The sequence below is a fragment of the Onychostoma macrolepis genome, chromosome 04 (assembly GCF_012432095.1).
Source record: "Onychostoma macrolepis isolate SWU-2019 chromosome 04, ASM1243209v1, whole genome shotgun sequence".
Taxonomy (NCBI): domain Eukaryota; kingdom Metazoa; phylum Chordata; class Actinopteri; order Cypriniformes; family Cyprinidae; genus Onychostoma; species Onychostoma macrolepis.
This window is the reverse complement of record NC_081158.1, coordinates 3,115,017-3,136,740: the sequence shown is the minus strand read 5'-3', so window position 1 is coordinate 3,136,740 and position 21,724 is coordinate 3,115,017. Positions and strand designations below refer to the sequence as shown.

The 21,724-nt window shown below is 36.6% G+C and overlaps 1 protein-coding gene across 2 annotated transcripts in view; it reads left to right on the top strand.

Annotated features, from left to right (window-relative positions):
* The first annotated feature begins 549 nt into the window (after nucleotides 1-549).
* The window catches only part of LOC131538363 (protein NLRC3-like), a 63,495-nt gene continuing 42,320 nt past the window's right edge, over nucleotides 550-21,724 (top strand). Inside the window, exons 1-4 of one of the 2 annotated variants that reach the window (XM_058772201.1) lie at nucleotides 550-677; nucleotides 2,696-2,843; nucleotides 2,947-3,005; nucleotides 21,601-21,682. The gene's annotated coding sequence lies outside the window, so the exon portion shown is untranslated. Of the gene's footprint in view, nucleotides 678-2,472; nucleotides 2,532-2,695; nucleotides 2,844-2,946; nucleotides 3,006-21,600; nucleotides 21,683-21,724 lie in introns of those variants that run through there. The other variant, XM_058772202.1, reaches the window with a different exon arrangement.

The following is a 21,724-nucleotide window of genomic DNA, read 5'->3' as shown; positions in this document are numbered from 1 at the left end:
GAGTATTGCAGGTGGGATCAAGGAATCTTTGAGAAGATAACGTGGGTGAGACGGATCGAGTTTTTGTCATCTTTTACTACTACTTCCTTTTTGTTGGGATTATTGCTTTTTTGGACTGTTTTGTTGGTGTGGACTATGGTGGAGGGTTTTTGGATATCTGTGCCTTTATAGGACTCACGGACTCATATCAGAGTTGGCCTTTTGGGACTCAATTTACTTATTTACCTTCCAATGTGCTGTTCATTGTGCTGTAGGGTTGAGCAATGTTTGTTTGAAGTTTATTAATACATGCATTGAATCCCTGAGAGTCTTATGTTTGGCACATGCTTTATTGAATTGATGGTTGGTAAATTGTTTAAAACAAGAGTACCCAAAAAAGAATCATTTGGTAACTATAAGACTTAAAGTAAGATAAGTTTAAACTGTTACAAGTGGATGTATACTGTGATGTTTTTAGTTCTTTTATATAACACGTACATCCTGATGAGAACATGTTACCGGGATCTGGCAACCCATGACGTGCCGCTCTCGTCATAAATGAAAGTGAAAGTAAATGTTCAGAGTTTATGTCGTCATATTAAACAGACACAATCGATTATTTACTATACAAGAGTTTCTTTAAAAAAGTCACTTATAAATGTTTAGGCAGGAATGTGTACCTGTTGAAATACGAATTGGTATGTATTATATTTTTCATCCGAATATGCCGTTCAAAGGCAAAAGACCGTAACTACTTTTTTCCCGTCAGTTTCATTGTTTTTTTTTCCTCAAGAAAATAATGGGTTATCTTTAAAGTAACTTCTAAAAGCCCAAGAGAAACCAAGGCAGAACCCCTTTGTTTTATAACCCAGCCGGCACCTTGTGCAAATTCGATGTCAAATGTTAGTCAAGTATTTGGTGGTGTCCGACATCAACTTCTGCACTTGGGAAGTCCGCCTGGCATTTTTATGTCAGACAGGGCGTAGCTACAGAAAGCCGAGGAAACCAGGATTAATAACCTTGCCACAAAGAGAACCAATAGAAAAGCAACTGCAGCCTCAGCTGGTATCATCATCGTTCATCTGCAGAAAATGCAGCAGAGATTGCCATTCAAGAATTGGGCTTTATAGCCACTCGCGAAGGTGCAGATAGATGAAATTTTACCAACTGGAAGCCACACCATCGTCTCCAGCTGGAGACGGCGGATGCCGACAAAGCTTAATCATTAATGTGTGTGTTTTTAAACTTGGATGAGGCCGTTATTTTCCTCATCAGAAGATGTTAGCGCAGATTTGTAATCACAGGCATCGTGAAGTCTGAACTTTTCAATGTAGGCTTCGTCTAAAAAGCTTAAAATGTTGTTTAAATGATGTGAAGCGCACGACTCACCATCTCTTTGGTGAGAGCAGAGACAGCAAGAGTCTTACAGAATTGACGCGCTTAACGATATTCTTTGTTGTATTTTCCTGTCAAAATGACGGAGTTTCTTTGAATTTTTTCAGCTTTTAAGAACTAAGGGTTTTAAGAGGTAGTATTTTTCGTTGTCAAATTGTACTACTACTGTTTTAATGGGAGGTAGCAAAATCTGACAGGGTAGCACAAATCGACAGAACACAGGGTTTTCCGGTAGTGGGTGGAAATAATGCGCAAACGGCAATCTCATTGACTGGTGCTCACTATTATTGTCTCCGTTTTGATTTCAGCGAATCAGTTCTAGTGAATGCACACAACCTGATTAATATTCATGAATCCAGCAGCGCGTTAATCCTGTGCGTTTTATACTGTTCTTATTAGCAGAATTCGTATTATTATTATTATTATTATTATTATCGTCTTATCAGTATTATTGTTAGTTTTTTCCCATTTTTTTACAGAAACACTGAATGACCAAAAAAGCACCACCACCAGTCCTAAATTCAGTTAAAATGTCTATGCATTCATACATGGTTAATTCTAATTACTAAAGTTCTATCATTAAATAATACTTGATTATCATAATGTCATATTACAAAGCTTGACTGACTGATGTTAAGAGTGTACTTTCAGATATTTAAAAAAATGGTACCATCTTACAAACATATACAGTAGACTATATACAGCATGCATATACATATATATATATATATATATATATATAGGCCTAGTATTATCAGTCTGGAGAGTAAACTATAAAAATTACTAGCCAATGGTGTTTCAGTTGCCACGGTGTCTGTAGAAGGTTGGTAAATCAACCCTGTAGAATTTGAACCACGTACAAGAAAGTGTCCTTTAAAGCCAGTAAAAGCTTGTTCACGAATCAAACCTACAAGTATGTGTTTTGATTTGTACATAATGAAACTTTAATATTAGAAAAGAAAAGCTTTAAAAAATATGAGTATACAGGTATATTATATTTTTCTAGTTATAATTCCAAATAAAGCATAGTGTTACTATGGCAAAATACAATACACAACATAATTTAAGTATTGTGTCCATTATTAAGGTCAAAGAGACCAAAAAACTAACTGTCCTCAAACACAGCCAGATGGTGTGATGGTACTGGTCCCTGTCTGGTGAGTTCATGTTCAGAGATGTAAGAGGCGTGTCACACTTACATCAGCTTTGCATTTTTAATGCGTCTCACAGTCTGTTTGACACTGAATTATTTTATATGTATGCATTTATGTATGTATGTTTTTATTAAATTAAACATTTTATTTGTGTTGCTGAAATATAGCCTTCAACTGTCCTTCATATAATGAGGTGGATGGGGATAACGAGAACAAGACAAAATGGACTCAATTCAACCAATTTAGTGAGATGGGGGTGGTTACTTTTGAACCAGTACCAACAGAATGCCATCAGCAGCCTTCAACAAAAGAAATGTAAGTTCAACTTTAAGTAATATGTCTCAATAGGTACATTGGTAAATATAATAATTCGAGTTGAATTCACTGCATGCTGGTTTTGTCGTTCCTTCTTTCCCAGAAATCTTCTGACCAGACACCGATAAAGACATGTCAGAAATCTCCAAGAATAGGACACATGTAAGTCAGTTTCATGTACTTATTTGTAATTTGTTCACCCTTGCCTTGCTTCACTTATATACATTTAAAGTATATAGTACTTTATAAGTTATAAAAGTAATGTTGTTTACAAATTGATTACATCTTAGTTTTTTATGGCTAACTTTTTATTTTTATTTTTTTATTTTATCTTTTAGGTTCTTCTTACCAATGCAGAATATGTGTATATTTTTTCTTGTGAAATATTCCTTTCTTAATAATCCAGGTGATATGTGCAACATTTGAGGTGATATGTTCACTTTTTCATAAAAGCATGAAACTTGGTACAATTGTACAGTTTAGTGCCCTGAAGATTTTCAGAAATAGAGCCATCGCAAAAACACCGTGTGGTTGCCATGGTGAAATTATGTATTTTGTGTCATATCTCCTGAACCAAACATCCAAACAGAAAAGGTGATGTCTACCCCTATGTTTTGATGGCCAAGGATTACAATGATACCATATACAGCAATATAAACTGTTCAGGTGAGGAGTTAATGGTGAAATCAGCAATGTGAGAAGGAAATAACAGTATCTGAGCATCACAGTATAACAGCATTTACAAAAGTCCATATTATGGATATTATTTTTTTTTCTTTCTTTGATAATTAACTATTTTATTCAACAGTACAATAAAAGATTGTTTTAATTAATTAAATATTAATTTGTTACATATATGTACTGTTTTTCTGGGTACTCAAAGCGCTTTACATGGAAGGGAAAATCTCCTCAACCACCACCAATGTGCAACATCCACCTGGATGATGCGACAGCAGCCATTTTGTGCCATAACTTCCACCACACACCAGCTTAACTAATATTTTATTCAATAGTACAATAAAAGATTGCTTTCAAGAATACAAAAATTTATTTCAGAGATATAAAAAAATATAATCTTAAGTAAGTGTATTTTTCCCAACCTGTCCTCCAACCAATATGCCCGTATAGGAGTGTATACTACAACGGTGCCCCTATCGGCAACAGGACATTTTCATATGAATGTTTTGTACTCTTTTATCTGGTTTGTAATTGTAATTTGGATTTTGTGTAGCTCAGTTGGTAGAGCAAGACAATATGTAATCATGTGATCATGCGATCATGGGTTCGATCCCAGAGAACACATGCACTCATAAAATGTGCACTAAAAATCATGATTTTGCATGATTTCTGTAAGGGGAGGGTTTAGGGGTGGGGTTAGGTGTGGTCATTCGTACAAATTAGCCACCTAGTAAAATATGTACGAATTACCATTAGATCGGTGTAAAAAGTCCACACATTGCATTTAAATAAACACGCATTTTGATTGGTAACGAGTCATGCGTCATTTCATGACGACAGACGCAACACAACACTGTCATTAATTTTACGCGCTAGAGGGCGCTTAAATTTAAAATGTAAATATAGGTCGTAATAAGGCACTTGCACAAACAAACTATAGGGTCATTTTTTTGTTGGAGGACAGGCTCATTTTTCCTTACCTCTCAGGCAGAGTCAGGTAGGTGGTAGTATATTTCCAATACATTCTTGTTCTCTCTCAACGATGCTCTAACATCACACGCAGACGGCAACGCAATCTTGCTAAACTGTGTCCTATCTGCACCTCTTCTGCTGCACCTCTGTCATTTTCTCTGGGTCTCTGGAATTGTCAGTCAGCTGTCAACAAACTTCATTCTGGCCATTGCTTCTCAGTCTACTCTTAGTATCTTGGGCTTGACTGAGGCCTGGATTCGTCCAGAAGACTCCACAACCCCTGCTGTTCTAGCAATAGCAATTAAATGCTATTTACACTAAGTGCAAATAGCAATGGATTCTATTTACACCAAGTGAAAATAGCAGTATTTTTTAAAGATATTCTATTTACACTAAATGCAAATAGCTAAAGATTCTAATTACATTGTTAAAATAGCAAGATTTTCTGCTATTTATACTACTTATTGCAAATAGTGGCAATTATCTGCACCTCAGTATTGTAGTATATTATAAAACAGTATGCAATAATAAGGTATTGAGTGTAAATTATATTTTTAATTCAAATTATTAAATGGATGCCACCTTATTGGGACAATAAAGCCCTCCCTACACCTACCCTAACCCTACCCGATACGCTTATTTTCAACTTTTTGATTATTTGATTATTTCCTTCATTTTTGTTTAAAATAAATGCCTTTTTAATGCAATATGAGATTTGAAAAGAGAGAAAAAAAGTTTGGCAAAAGGCGGACTCGAACTCGGGTCGATCGCGTCAAAAAGCGTTCATCTTAGCATCTACGCCACTGAAACTGATGATGAATTAGCATCTTTTTTGGTGTTAACTAACTTAATCACACGTTAGTGGGCGGAGTTAATGTAAATAGCCTTTGCCAACAAGACGGGCTATTTGCACTTAGTGTAAATAGACACTCCGACTAATTTAATCCCATACCTGACCCATTTGACATAAAAACTGGGACCGGAACCGCACCTGCATTAAATCTCCTACATGAGGTAGAAAAAAACTCAAATTGTGAATAGATTAAATACAGAAAGCAAGCAAAGAGCGCCCCCTTTAATATAATCACTACAGCTGTCAATCAGTGGCAGCATGATTGGCTTCATTGCTCAGCGTGTACTGGACCGAGTCGAAATAGTCTTGGTTACTGGACCCGCAACCCGGCCGTGCTTGTCACCGTACACCCTACACATAAATATTATTCCACCCGTTACATCAAATATTAGCGATTCACCTGCATGTACCCGCCTGCATGCAGGACTCTGGCTTCCACCTTGTGGACAACATAATAGACAACTCTGGCCCCAGACAATGATTGTAAATTACGTTTACATTAAATATGTTTGAAATTTCATTCTGCATCTTCTGAGATTTCATTGTAATCCTTCTCATAAAGTCACAAAATTAACCATTAACTGTTCACCTGATTGCGTTGCCGTCTGCATGTGATGTTAGAGCATGGTGGGGGAGAACAAGAATGTATTGGAAATACACACCGACCTGAGATGATTTTTTATATATATATATCTCTGAAATATATGATAGTATTCTTGAAAAAAATATTTTAATGTATTAAAATGTATAAAATATTAGTTAATTATCAAAGAAAGAAAGAAATAATAGCCATAATATGGACTTTTGTAAATGCTGTGATACTGTGATGATTTCCTTCTCACATTGCTGATTTCACCATTAACTCTTCACCTGAACAGTCTTATGTTGCTGGTATCACTGAATCCATAAGGGGTTATGTGAATACATTACTCTTGGTACACATCTATAATTGTTTATCCCCATCTCCTTAATATCTTCTTCTACAACTCATCCAAAACTCTTATAGTTTATTCATTCCTTGTTCCCAACATATTCCTAGTATTTTCTTTGTTGGATGTACCTCATCCTGACTCTTAAGATTTGTCCATTATACAGCCATTAACTGTTGCCTTCTAATATAAAGCGGCATTTCAATTATCTCTACTTGCATTGCTGCAATAGGTGTTGTTGGATATGCCCCACAGCAAATTCTCAATGCCTGTGCTTGAATTCTGTCTAATTTCTCTAATTGAGATTTTGCAGCCAGCCCATATGCTATACTTCCATAATCTAGCACAGATCTTATCATTGCTATATAAACAGTTTGAAGCGCCCCTCTATCTGCTCCCCACTCTTGTCCTGCCGTACATTTCATTACATTTAAAACTCTTTTACACTTACTCACTATCTTATCAGTATGTTCTTTCCATGTAAGTCTAGTATCCAGCCACATTCCTAGGAATCTAATTGATGTCACTCGTGCCTTTGTTATATATTCTTAACCCTCTGGGGTCTGAGGGTGTTCTGGGGCCCCGGAGAAGTTTTGACATGCCCTGACATTTGTGCTTTTTTCAGTTGCTTATAAACATTTTAATGGCTAAAGTCTAAAAACACTGTATTCAGCACAAACTGGGCTACAATAATATGTGAGCAGCATGTACGTACGTGATTGTGTTTTTGAGAAAACAACGTTTATGCGTGGTTAGAAAAAAACTACAATTTTAAAGTAACTGAAATAAGGCCGCAGAACATTTGTTCACAAGACTTTTGAGAACTGGATCTTGTAGTCTAGAATATTTGCTTCAAAATGATCTGAAAATAATCTAACTCACTCATTCAGAGGAAACAATACCCACATAGCAAATTTTCTCTGGCCCAGCTCCAGTCCACACAATCAGCTTTTGCTTGGCCCACATACCGCAATGACTTACGGTCCTAGTGTGTACCAGGTCTGGATTCCAGACAAGGGCCACACATGGGCCATAACTGGTAAATAAATGAAACCAAGTTGAATGAATCTCACACCTACCATACAGCATTATGGTCAGTTCACACTTTCACAAAAACAATAAAAAACTATTAAAGATAACATGCTTAATTGTTTTGCTTGGTCAGTGTGTTCACCCTGTTGGAGTATGGCAGCGTGAATTGGCTTTTAGGTGCTTTGGAAAACAAAACAAAAAACAGTAAAAGAAATATATATTTGTTTAATGTTCACGCAATTAACACAAAATTCTTAAATAAGGTAGTTTCTCCTATTTTTGCAATATTCAAGTGTTCATGTCCCTGAATAATAACTGCATGAACCCAAAGTCTGAAGAGTACACATAACATCTAGTAGACCGCAATCCTTGTGAGTGAGACGTCTGGTGTGGAGGCTGGATCTTGAATTGACTTCTGTCCAGGTTATCGGTCTTCACGAACTGCCCTGAAATACAATTCAAACAAACAATGTAGTGTGAGGCTCTTACATTCACAATGCTCATTTTGGCCTCAGTGGTGAAGTGTGCAGAAAATTCTGCTGGACTGAAATTTAGTCTTTGGTGAACAGTCTTCAAGAGTGCAAATAATATTTAAAGTTTTAAGTATCTTTCAGGCTCGCATGAGGTTTCCACAAGCATCAAAGTCTGCTTGAACAAAAACTTCACTATATTTAAAGTTTAGAAAATAATATACATACAGACCGTTACAGTTTGAAGTGAGGTACTCTGTTTCTGTCTTACCGTTATTAATTTTAATTTCAAAGAACTTTTTTATTATCATCTGTGTCTTTTTTTGAATTATGATTGACCCCTCTGTAGGTTGTTGTGTATGAAGTGTCCTCAGAGCAGTGTTAAACAAGATGGCCTTGTAGGACATAAATATTTGATATTTATTTGATATATTTTTTTGAATATTTGAGGTTTTACTTACTAGTCAGATGGTTCATAGCGCTTTGGAGATGTTCTTTGACAGGAGATCCGCTCCGCTCCAGCTCTGCAGCACAGCCATCAGCATGGAAGAATAGGAACAATATGTCACATAGCCAACAAAATGTAGTATACAATGTCAGGATTATTAGAAATAAACAAACTACAGCAGAGGTGAAATGCAATAATACTACTACTACTACTACTACTACTAATAATAATAATAATATACAAAACATACAAAAAATCTTAAGATACCAGAATTCATATTTTTAGGTTTTACAGATGCATGATGATATAGTTGAAATATATAGTGAAAAACTTATATAAAGTTATTTAATAAGATTTCTCAGATCACCTGTGTTTCCTGCATCTCTGTCAGCAGCTCCCATTACACATTTTCTTGTAACTTCCCCTGTTTTAGGTATTTTTTTCTGACGCTCCTGAAATCACAGTACAATTTATCAATATTTGTTTGCAATGAAAGTTCAAAACGTGTTTGAAATAGTTTCAGCCCATTAGTTGTATGTATTGTAGTATGTAAGTGATGTCACCGATTGACCCCACAGTGCAGACTTTTAGGTTAAATTAATTACCTTATAGTGACAAAGTATCAGCAAAACATTTACAAAACTATCAAAGCCGCTCATCTACACAAAAGGTGCTTAAAAGCTCAAACGTTCATTAATAAGAGCTCAAATTTATTAGTTAGCTTACCTGTAATTGTTAGCCTAGTTAACGGTTGTGATGGTAACGGTCTTTTTGAAGACACTAAACCACTCCTGTAAAGTAAAGATTCAACAGAAACGTGTCAGTTACATGTAAGAATGTGTCAGGAACGGTTGTATGTATTATTTGTGTAACTTTAGGGACTAAACTTACCTGAAAGCAGTGAAAACAGCAGAGAGACAGTGAGTTGACGCCCTGTTACCACGGTAACCTCCTCTGCTCCAGTTTAAATGCGATTTGAATGCTCAGTGGGCCCTGTCCACACCAACGCGGTTATTTTCAAAACAGCAGCTTTTCTATGCGGTTTGGCCGTTCGTCTTCACGCAAACGCTGCACCAGGTCACTGAAACCGAACATTTTGAAAACTCCTGCCAGGGTGAAGATTTTCAAAAACTCCGGTTGCAGTGTTATCCTGTAGACTGCAAAACCGGAGTTTTTGGCTTGTGACGTCGGAGCTGCGCTGTTATCTCCGCCTACTGGAAACTTTTTCAGGCTTCTGATTGGCCAACATGGCCTAAAACACGTCAAAGTTACGCATTTACATAAATAGTACATAAAAGTAAAATAAAATGTCCTGAAACTTCATGTATTGTTTAGTTAGGCCTACATCAAACTAAATTGAATGAGAATATGAAAGCAGTGAATGCAAAACATTGTTTGAAGTCAGTTGTATATAAATAAAACAACAGGATATACTATTCTATAATATAACATATAATATCATATGAGGCATGAATATAATTTCACATATAAACACAATTAAACAAACAATATGAGCTTTATGTTATGCATTTAAAAAATATATTTTCAAAATATATTTCAATATATTTAACAGTGTTTCACATATATGTGAATATATTACCTTTCTGTATGGGAAAACATTGGGATTTTAGTCAAATATTTGAAATGGATTTTAAATGTGGGTTAACCCTCTGGGGTCTGAGGTCATTTTGGGGCCCTTGAGATGTTTTGACATGCCCTGATATTTGTGCTTATTTCAGCTACTTAAAACATACTATTGACCAACATGTAAATTTTTTTGTATTCAGCACAAACTGTGCTACAATAATATGTGACCAAGATGGATGTGCATGTTTGCATTTTTTAGAAAAAAAATATTATGCGTGGTTAGTAAGTTTTGGGGGGAAAAATGTAGCTGAAATTAAGGCCTTAAAACCCACACTAAATAGTCCTGAATAAGACTTTTGAGTAATCAGTCTTGTAGCCTAGAATATTTACTTCAGAATTATGTGAAAATCATTCTGCTTACTCATTCACAGAAAACAATATATTGAGTTAAAATTTTCAAGACATGTTTTGTGATCGAGGGTCTATATGCGAGGGAGTGGTAATGGCCATGAATATTAAGTGCTTTTCACCTGAGAGACAAAGGGCCCTCCCCTAATGGCCCCTGATGGCCCATCAGTGTGACTGTGAGGCAGGTAAGAGAGAATGTGAGGAGATTGAAAAAAAGGGTTTTTTAAATTATTTGTATTTTATTTACAACACAGTATAATCAAAACATACATAATGAAGGTCAAAGACACATTATTGTGCACACTGATCTAACCACAGAGATGTGAACAGACTTTGAGTCATTCCTGCAACAGATTCTGTTCAACAAGTGAAACAAGTAAATTATACCTGATATTTATGCGTTTTATTTAAGTGTTTCTACTTCTTTCCATGGATTCAAGAAGAAAAAAAAAATCAGTAGAAAAGGAGCTTGTTTTAACATAGAATATCAGTGTAGTTGAACATCTGATGTTGGTGCAGCGCTCTCAGAGGAAATCAGTTTGAAGAGACATCAGGATACATCTGGTGCTGGTATCTGATTCAATAAAATACAAACAAAAAAACATTTGTGCGCATGTTAATATCAGGAACATCTGTATATATATGTTTTGTAGCCATAGACTCACACATGCTTTGTACTATCATAAAAAAAAGAGAAAGAAATCTTATATCTGAGAAACTAATTATTATTGTTTAGCACTTTATTAAAATCTATTTCTGAACAGAGTAGGCTATTAATAATAAACATGTACTAAACATACTTAGACTGGTAGCATTCATCATGTTACAGTGTACACTCATATTACTTTTATTGTTTTATATAGAGCATGAAAACATCATCGCTCCGTAAGAAATTTAAATACAATGAATTGCCTTTCATATTCAAAATGTTTTACACTATTTCAAACACTGTAGTCAGGAATTATAGTTTGGGAAAAGCCCAACTATGATTTTGTAGTCATATAGTCTAGTATGTATGATTTTATAGTAGCCTATGATATGATTCTGTAGCCACAGACTCAAGCAAGCTTTGTACAATAAAAGGATGTACTTTGTATTATAAAAAATGATATTTTATATCTGAGAAACTAATTATTATTGTGCATGCTATTAAAATATATTTGTGAACAGAGTATTAATAATAAACATGTACTAAACATTCTTAGACGCACAGCATTCATCATGTTGTTGTTTGGGAAAAACCCAACTAGTAAAATGTGTTTAAGTTTGTCACAATAAAACATTAACTAATGCAAAAAAAGAAACATTACTTACTCATCAGATTGCTCTCCTCTTCTGGATGAAATCATGTTCTTCTTGCGAGGGAAATCCTGCTTTTACTCAGCGAGTCTTCATCCAGAAACAAACAGTAGCCGCAAAGAAGGATCTCCTCTTTGTTTGTGTTGGGCGTTTGCACGCGCGCACGCACCACGTGGCTATTTACATATGAACAGCGCGAGCCGTGCGAGGGCGGGGGCGCATTAGAGATAATGAGTCAGACGGGAAAGATTGAACATCGTGTTGATTTCATACAGATTACTTCATCACAGAATGTTTGTTTTCGATAAGACTTGCTCCATTTCAAAGTAGACACTTCAAGCTTTCTATAGATGTAACTCCCATGTCTGTGTGCTGAGTATTTGCTGAGTTACAGTTCATTTTAGTGACGCGTTTCTAAAAACAGTTCGCGGAGACGGAGAAGACAGAGAGCGCACCCTGTTTGTTTTATTATTTTTCCAAAAGCACAAAGTTGTGTTGTTATTGTGAGTGTACCCAAAAAAAAGTAGACACTTAACAGTTTCGATTGATGTATAACACTTATTTGTGTGACCAAAATAAACAGAGTATTTTTAGTGTCTTTTGCACTGATCTTAAAAAAAACGAGTTGGTCTCGCCGGCGAGACAGCCGAACCCAGAGAGTTAAGATCGGCAATACTTACGTGGCCCACATATCTACATTTGACATCTGGCCCATGTCTTGTGTGCCGTCTTAAACCCGGTACCACCTCTGCCAAACCCGGGCCATGTTTGGCCCACATGCTGTATGCCAGTGCCGGATGAATGCCAGCTGTGCCAGATGCATGCCAAATCTGGGCCAAATTTGTTTGCTGACTGGGTATACTGATTTAAAGTCACTTTTTGAGTAGAAAGGGTCTATGCGAGAGGGCGTGACCTATCCTGGATAATGCTGTGACTCACACCTGAGAAGACAAAGGCCCGCATAATGAGCTCCATAATGAGCCATTGAGTCAGGTGTGTGACTGAGAGGGAATTGCTACAAGAAAGAATGTGAGGAAAAAAGAAATGTGTATACATATAACTATCATATAAAATAACTTGAGATTCACTTGCGAGTGCGGTTAAACAGTTTATTAGGAACAAACAAACAAATAAACAACAGAAGAGTCAAGACATCGTGGGTGCAATATCCAAAATATCCAAAACAGTGGCAGGAAACTGGAACCCAGGAAAACGGGAGACAGCAGAAACTGCATGAGAAAACACAAAACAGACGTGAGCAACACAATGAACGGACAAAGACAAAGCAAACATGGTGACAATACATGCACTACCAGTCAAATTATTTAAACAGTAAGATTTGTAATGTTTTTTTTTATAAGAAGTGTCTTCAGCTCACCAAGCAAAAACAGCAAAAACAGTACATTATATTTATTATAATATATAGGCCTACATATTGTTACTATTCAAAATAAATAAAGCACCCCCCCACACTAAAATTAATAAATAAATTAGTAAGCATGTAACTATCCTCACGTCGTGCAACATTTAAATGAATGGTAATATTTCATATTTCAAAATGCTGCACTCGATTTCACACATTTTATTCTGGAGTTATAGTTTGGGACAAGTTCACCAGTAAATGCGTTCAACTTTCTCACAACAACACATTATCGAATGTCAATAAGAAACATTACTTACTCGGTATAAAATATCTCCTCTCCTCCGCCGGCTCCAGCTGCGCTCGCGCTCTGTTTGTGAGGTAAACAAAGCTTTTTCCTCTCAGCGCGTTTCTGAGGTAAATACAAGGCTTATTCCTCACAGCGTGTTCTTCCAAAACTGAAAAGTATCTGAGATGAACGCGTTGCTGCTTTGTTTACGGTGGTGTGGGCGTTTACATGCCGCGTGTCTCACGTAGAGATTTGTCAAGAAGACAAAGCGAGTGGGCGTGACCTAATTAGAAATAATGAGACCAGACGGAAAAACTGGACCTGCCGTTGGTTTCATACGGATTACTTTATCACAGAATATTTGTTTTCAGTAAGACTTACTTCATTTAACAGTCATGTCAAGCTTTCTATAAATATATTTCTCATGTCTCTGTGTGAAGTATTTGCTGAGTTACAGTTCATTTTAGTGACGTGTTTCAAAAAGCAGTTCGCGGAGACGGAGAAGACAGAGAGAGCGCACCCTGTTTGTTTTCTTTATTCTTCAAAAGCACAAAGTTTAGTTGTTATTATGAGTGTATACAAATAAAAGCAGACCCCTTTCAGTTTCGAATGGTGTATTGCTCTTATCTGTACGATCAAAAATGGCAGATTAATTCAAGCTCATTTCGGCCTTATCAGGAAAATCTGCCTCAAAACGCATATCCGCGTTTGTCGACCCCAGAGGGTCAACAGTGGTGTTTCTTAAAATAGTAAACATTATATGATAATTATAATATAATATAATATATTATATGTGCTTTCAGATCACTACTATCACTACCACTCGCAAACCACACATCACACACTGTAGGCAGCGCAATCCTAACAACCTGCGCACTTTGCCTATGTCTGCTAATACACTACTTTCTTTTTCTATTGGTCTCTGGAATTGTCAGTCTGCTGTTAACAAAGCTGATTTCATTACTTCCATTACTAGTCATTCAAGGCTAAACCTCATGGCCCTGACAGAGACCTGGATCAAACCAGAGGACAATGCTACACCCAGGGGCGCCTTAAGATAACCAGAGGCCCCTGGGCTACAGCATTACGGTAGGGCCCCCTACCCCAGAAAACCCTTTCTTTTTTTTTTAAGCTTCCTGACAATTTTGTCAAATTTAGATTTTTTCTTCTTGTTAATATGCCAGTTAACATTCACAACACTGTTCTGTGTAAAATGTGAATATAAGTGAATATGCAAATTCACTCTTTGCCACAAGGTGGCGCTTAGGAACAGCAGAATTATAGCCGTTACATAACACTACGTTATTACAGGCTTTATACGAAGGTAATATGAAAAGAAAATGCCATCAAAACTTTCCTGGCTGAAATGTGAGTTTACAGGTATGATTTAAACACCATAAATCACACAAAATATTCATTATTCATCATCAGTAGAACGAAACAACACGACATGTTGGCATAAATGTGGACTGTTTGGTGATTGCTAACTGCATTTTTATTTTGAAACATGCTGTGCTCACGTTTAATTAATTAAATCACAGCCGTATAAAGTTTAATGATCACATTTAGGCAATAGGAAGATTCCTATTTTTCCATCCCCGGATTTAAAATTGAGACTTTGAAGCAGCACCTTAATCTAAAACCTTCAACTGACACAGATTACATCCATGCAAATGACTGAACTCGCACTGTATGATATTACAGAAAGTTGTCCGGTCCAGTTCCTTTCACACAGCAGTGTTGTTTCTCTTGTTAATCTGCACGTTAACATAAAGACACTCTTGTGCTGGGCTACTTTACTAGCGAATGCATTGATTGTGCATTCCGCTTACAGTATATCAGTGGAACATGTGGAACATACCAACTACACAAACTGTGTGGGGAGGGGGGGGGGACCTAAACTGAACCATTTACTATATAGGCTACTACAACAAGGGCGTCGCTGAAAATGAGTGTGTGAATTTTTTTATACAATGCTATTGTCACTGCTGCAAACTCCCATATGAATAATTACTCGAACAAATATAATGGTAACACTTTATTTCAATAGTCCACTTTAGACATCCTACTAACAGTAAGTAACTTTGCAACTACATGTCAACTAGTAGTCATTAGAGTATTAGTAGACTGTCTGCTTAATATCTTCTAACACTTTAATTTGATGGACCCACAACATACAACATACTGACTATAAGAATCTTTGCAAGTATATGTCAACTTATTCTACTAACCTTAAACCTACCCTACTGAGAGTTAGTAGACATGTAGTTGCAAATTAATGAGAATACGTTGACATGTAGTTGACACTTGGTTACAAAGTTACTTATAGTTAGCAGAATGTCTAAAGTGGACTATCGAAATAGTGTAACCAATATAATTTCCTCTAAAAATTCATTTTGTAGTTGTTTATCGACCTCCAGGACCACTAGGTAACTTTGTGGAAGAATTAGATGTGTTGCTCTCAGCCTTTCCTGAGGATGGTACTCCGTTAGTTATACTTGGAGACTTCAACATCCACCTATATAAAGACTTTCACACTCTACTTGCCTCTTTTGATCTCAAGAGTGTTAACTATGGCTACTCACAAATCAGGCAACCAACTGGACCTTATTTACACACGACACTGCTCCACTGATCATGTGCTGGTTACTCCACTGCACACCTCGGATCACTTCCTCCTCACTCTTAACCTCAACATGATTCCTGACACAACACATACCCCTCAATATTTCATCTTTCGACGTAACTTACGCTCACTCTCACCCTCCTGGCTATCTGCTATGGTTTCATCTTCGCTTCCTCCCCTTAAACAGTTATCATCTCTTGATGCTAACAGTGCTGCTGATACTTTCTGCTCCACTCGGACGTCTTGTTTAGACACTTTCTGCCCCTTATCTTCCAGGCCAGCCCGTACCACCCCTTCTGACTCTTGGCTGTCTGATGTTCTCCGCGAACATCGTTCTAAGCTCAGGGCTGCAGAAAGAGTATGCTACAAATCACAAAATCCTACTGACCTTAATCCCCTGGGGTCAAAGCCTGCACCAGTGCGGTATGTCTCGTATTTTCTTTATGACCACAAAAAGAACTAGAAATATTCCATGAGTTTTGATTGTACAGATAAGAATAAGGTATCGTTTGAAACTGCCAAGGGTCTACTTTTATTTGTGTATAGTCATAATAACAATAAAACAATGTGCGTTTAAAAAATGAAGAAAATAAACAGGGTGCGTTCTCTGCCAGCTCTGTCTCAGTCACCTCTCTTCACAGACACGTAAATAAAAAAACATGAATCTCCGCAGATACTTGCCTCAAATACATGAGAAATATATGTATAAAAAGCTTGAAATATCTACTATTAAATTAAGTCACGTCTAAAACAAATATTCTGTTAAAGTAATCCGTATAAAACCAACGCAATGTCCAGTTTCCTGTTTCAACTCATTATATCTAATGCGGTCACGCCCACGCGCCGATCACGGTTTTCAGATTCAAACATCCACATGAGGCGCTCACGAATGTAAACGCCCACATCGCCTCCGCATAAACAAACAAGTTCATCCTGGCTACTTTGTTCCTGGAAGAAGATCTGCTGAGAGAAATAACAGAATTTCAAAATGTTTTTTTTTATTTTTATTTTTTTTATTTCCTTCAGAGCACATAAATGATATATGCTATTGAAATGCCAGGTATGTGATGTTCATTTATATATTTCAACATGACACACTACCAGTAAGATTTTTCATGATTTTGTAAAGAATTCTCTTCTGCTCACCAAGCCGGCATTTATTTGATCCAAAATACATAAAATTGTATTTGATAAAGCAGTAATATTGTGAAATATTTTTACTATTTTAAATAACTGCTTTCTATTTGAATATTTTATTTCTGTGATCAAAGCTAAATTTTCAACATCATTACTCCAGTCTTACTCCAGGTGTAACATACCATTCAAAAGCTTGGAGTCAGTATATATAGAAATTAAAACTTTTATTTAGCACACAAATGATGATAAAGACATTTATCAAACGATGTTACATGTTACAAACGATGCTGTTCTTCTGAACTTTCTATTCATCCAAAAAAAAAAAAAAAATTCTTCTTAGCTTTTTTCAACATAATAATAATAATAATAATGTTTTTTTTGAGCAGCAAATCAGAATATTAAAATGATTTCTGAGTGATCATGTGACTGGAGTAATGATGCTAAAAAGTCAGCTTTGAAAGTTAGCTTTGATTAGCTTAGATTTGTTCCTAATAAACTGTTTAACTGCACTCGCAAGTGAATCTCAAGATATTTTGTGTGATAGCTAATGTAATGCATTTATTCTTATTTTATAAATTTTTTGCTCTTATTTATCCTTTTGGAAATCGAATTTTAAATATATGATGTTGATTTCTTCAGATTGATCTGATTCCAACTTTGTGAGTTATACGTTACTAAAACTTGTCCAGCGAGCGTCAAAGTCAGTATATCTTAACAATTCTGTTTATATTATTACGTGGCCAATGATAACACAAACAAAACGCTAGTAGTTTATCAAATTTCGAGCAATGTAACAAGGATCAAGGCAAAGTTTGACTTGAAAATTACACAGCACACGACAAGAATTCTTTATAAATGAATCTAAGTTTATTTTGCTAATCTACGATACAATACTAAACCAAAACCTACTTAAACACACATACACACACATGTTCTGGCAATGTTATTGCAATTTGAATGAAGTTTCCCAAAGTTCTAATGCTCGTTTCCAAGAATCCTGTAAATTCAACCTGAGAAAGTCATAAGCAGAGAACTTTACTATCTTTACTTTTAAATATTAATTCAACCAGCTCAGCAGGATATAGAGAGAGTTTGGTTACTTGCACTGAGTTGAGTCGATAGCTGGCTCTCTGGTCGTTTCCTTTCTTTGAGGGAAACCCCCGGGGCTGCTGATGCGGTCCTTTGCGTGACGCGTTCTGAGGGAATCCCTCCAATGGTTGGCTGTTTCTTTGTAATGTTGAAAGTGATGCGTTCACTAGAAGTTCTTCTCAGAGTTCTTTCGCATAGCTTCAGGTTCTAACAGTTGACGAAGTGTTTGAGTTCTTTAGATGATCAGCTTGATGTTAAGTCTGCAGGCGCTTCAACAGCACAATCAGTGACGAAGCCAAAGTTTTCAAGCAGCTAGCCGGGCATTGAGTTTTAAGTGGGATTACTAAGTCTGCCCCCGGAGCGATTGTCCCATTCGGCTTGTTGCTGCCGGGCGGAGCCATGCCACGCACGGTTCTTCGTCATGCATAAATTAACATAATGCTTCATCCATCATGTGAGGAATATTTCTAATAACTTCTTATAAAAGTATTCATCATTCATACGAGGCTGAAAATCGACATATAATTCATTTCAACTTCCTGCATTTGAAATAAGCTTTAACACGATACTACACACGTCTGTCTATTCAAAAGAAAGTTATAAGGCAAAGATCAAAATAAAGCACACCATGCATAACATAAAACACCAAGCGTATATATAAGACATCAAACATGTTATTTGTTGATACACTTGCTCTAATAGCAATGGAAATAAATGATTGTCTTTAGAGATCCTCTATGTAAGTTTGTGTTTCTTTTGTTGTAAGAAAAGAGAAAAAGGTGCGTTCTTTCGGAATGCAGGAGAAGGGGAGATGTCCGAGGGGGTCAGAAAGTCATTTTGGGTGTGTATTTGCAGCGCTTCACCGCTCTGGAGTCTCCTCGTAAAACAGTCTTCCCTTGTTGATAAAATCATTGAATTATGCGTTAAACGGTCAGGAGATCCTGGAGTTTCGTAGCTGGAACATTTTCCAGATACCACATTCTTTGTTCTGGGTTGGTTGAATTAGGTTTAAGGGATAAGGAGCCAGGCCTTGACAGGAACTGGTCCAGACAATCGAGTTAGGTCTTAACTATTAACTAGTTTTACGACTTGCAGATGGTGGAGGGGAGGCTCCTCAACTCCTAAGGAATGTGCTGTTCTGCAGTTATATGTGTGTGTCCTTTTCGACAAGGTTCTACACTAAATAAAAAATATACACATTTATTTTGTCCTCACATTCTTTCTTGTAACTCTTCCCTCTCAGTCACATATCTGACTGATGGCTCATTATGCAGCTCATTATGTGGGCCTTTGTCTCCTCAGGTGTGAATCACAGCATTAATAATGGTTAATAATGATGATAATAATAACGCCTTCTCGCATAGACCCTTTTTACTCAAAAAGTGACTTAGAAAATTTAAATCAATATATTGTTTTCTGTGAGCAAGTAAACATTTTCACATTATTTTTATTTATTTGAAGCAAAAACTCTAGACTACAAGATCCAGTTCTCAAAAGTCTTGTGAACAAATGTTATGTATGTTTTTTTTTTATGGCCTTATTTCAGAGACTTAAAAATTGTAGTTTATCACTAACCACACATAAACGTTGCTTTCTCAAAAACACAATCATATACATAAATGCTGCTCTCACATTATTGTAGCCCAGTTTGTGCTGATTACAGTGTTATTAGACTTTAGCCATTTATATGTTTATAAGCAACTGAAAAAAGGACAAGTGTCAGGGCATGTCAAAACTTCTCCAGGCCCCCAAAACCCAACTCTTTTAAGGAACTATAGACCGGTTTCCCTTCTACCTTTCATTGCAAAAACACTTGATCGAGTCTCTGCCTTTTCATACACAGAAAACGACAGCAACAAATCTGACTTCAGAAGTAGACACTCAACCGAAACTGCCTTACTCTGTTGTTGAAGCCCTAAGACTTGCAAGAGCAGCTTCTAAGTCTTCATTACTTATCTTGCTGGATCTGTCTGCTGCTTTTGATACGATCAACCAGCAGATCCTCCTGTCAACTCTATTGAGAAAGGGCTTCTCAGGAACCACACTCCAGTGGTTTGAGTCTTATCTCTCAGATAGGTCCTTCAAGGTATCTTGGAGAGATGGGGTATCCAAGTCGCAACATCTAGCTACTGGGGTGCCTCAGGGCTCAGTTCTTGGACCACTTCTCTTCTCTGTCTACATGGCATCACTAGGTTCTGTCATTCAGAAACATAGCTTTTCATATCACTGCTATGCTGATGACACTCAACTCTACCTCTCAATCCATCCTGATGATCCGACGATAGCTGCTCGCATCTCAGCATTTCTTGCTGAATGAAGGACCGACACCTTCAACTCAACCTAGCTAAGACATAATTGCTTGTAGTTTCAGCAAGCCCATCACTTCATCACTATTTCACCTTCCAGTTAGGCACATCAACAATAACTCCTTCAAAACAGCCAGAAACCTTGGAGTTGTGATTGATTGATATGCTGAATTTCTCAGACCACATTGCTAAAACTGCCTGGTCCTGCAGATTTGCTTTATACAATATTAAGAAGATCAGGCCCTTTCTTTCGAAACATGCAACACAAGTCCTTGTTCAAACTCTTGTTCTGTTCAGACTTGACTATTGCAATGCTCTCTTGGCAGGTCTTCCAGCCAATTCCATCAAACCTCTACAATGGCTACAAATAGCTGCTTGCATAAAATTCAAGGCATTAATGTTTGCCTACAAAACCACCTCTGGCTCTGCACCCATTTACCTAAATTCAGTACTTCAGACCTATGTGCCCTCTAGAAGCTTGCGTTCTGCAAGTGAACGCATTATTGTGCCATCCCATGGAGGCACAAAATCTCTTTCACTGACTATTTCATTAACTGTTCCCACCTGGTGGAATGACCTGCCCAAAACAATCCGAGCAGCTGAATCCTTAGCCATCTTCAAGAAACTGCTAAAAATACATTTCTTTCATCTTTATTTGACCCTCTAACTCTAGAACTCTCTATTCTAATTGTATTTTATCTATGTCTTCTTTTTATTTAAAAATTTATACCACACACACTTGACCCTTTATCAATTGCATATTTATTCTCTGTTAGTGTTTCTTAAAAAAAAAAGAAAAAAAAAATCTAACACTAGCTTTCTTTTTTTATTCTATCTACTTGTTTTCTTTAAAGAAAAAATAAAATTCTATGTGTACTGCTCGTCAACGTCTTTTCTTAGTCACAGAAAAAATCTATTTCATCGTCGTTTTCTTTGACGAAATTAACACTTTGGTAAACCACACATTTTAAGTTTAAACAACTACATTCTCACCTAAAACACTCTTAAAACTACAATCCGTGATACAACAGTAGTATTTGTAAAATTATACTGGGTTTGGTCGTCTGCCATGACACTCACCATGACAGATGCTGCAAGCGGAGTGATACAAATGGTGAATCAGCTCCTGTAGCAATATTGGGTGAAAATTTCATGGTTGGAAAGATGTCTCAGCCAGTCAGATTCGATTAGTTAGATTAGTATTCATTGTTCTGAAAGTGCCTGGTGGTAAAAGTGGACTTATTGTAAACCCTTTTCTTCCTGTCCAACAACAGAGAGTCAATGACGAAGTCATCTGTTGAAAAGCATTACGACAAACTAGATGAGCTGGAAGAAGAAAACAGAAACAGAAGGAAGGTAATGCATGAAAGAATATCAGTAATGTTAAAGTGCCATTTA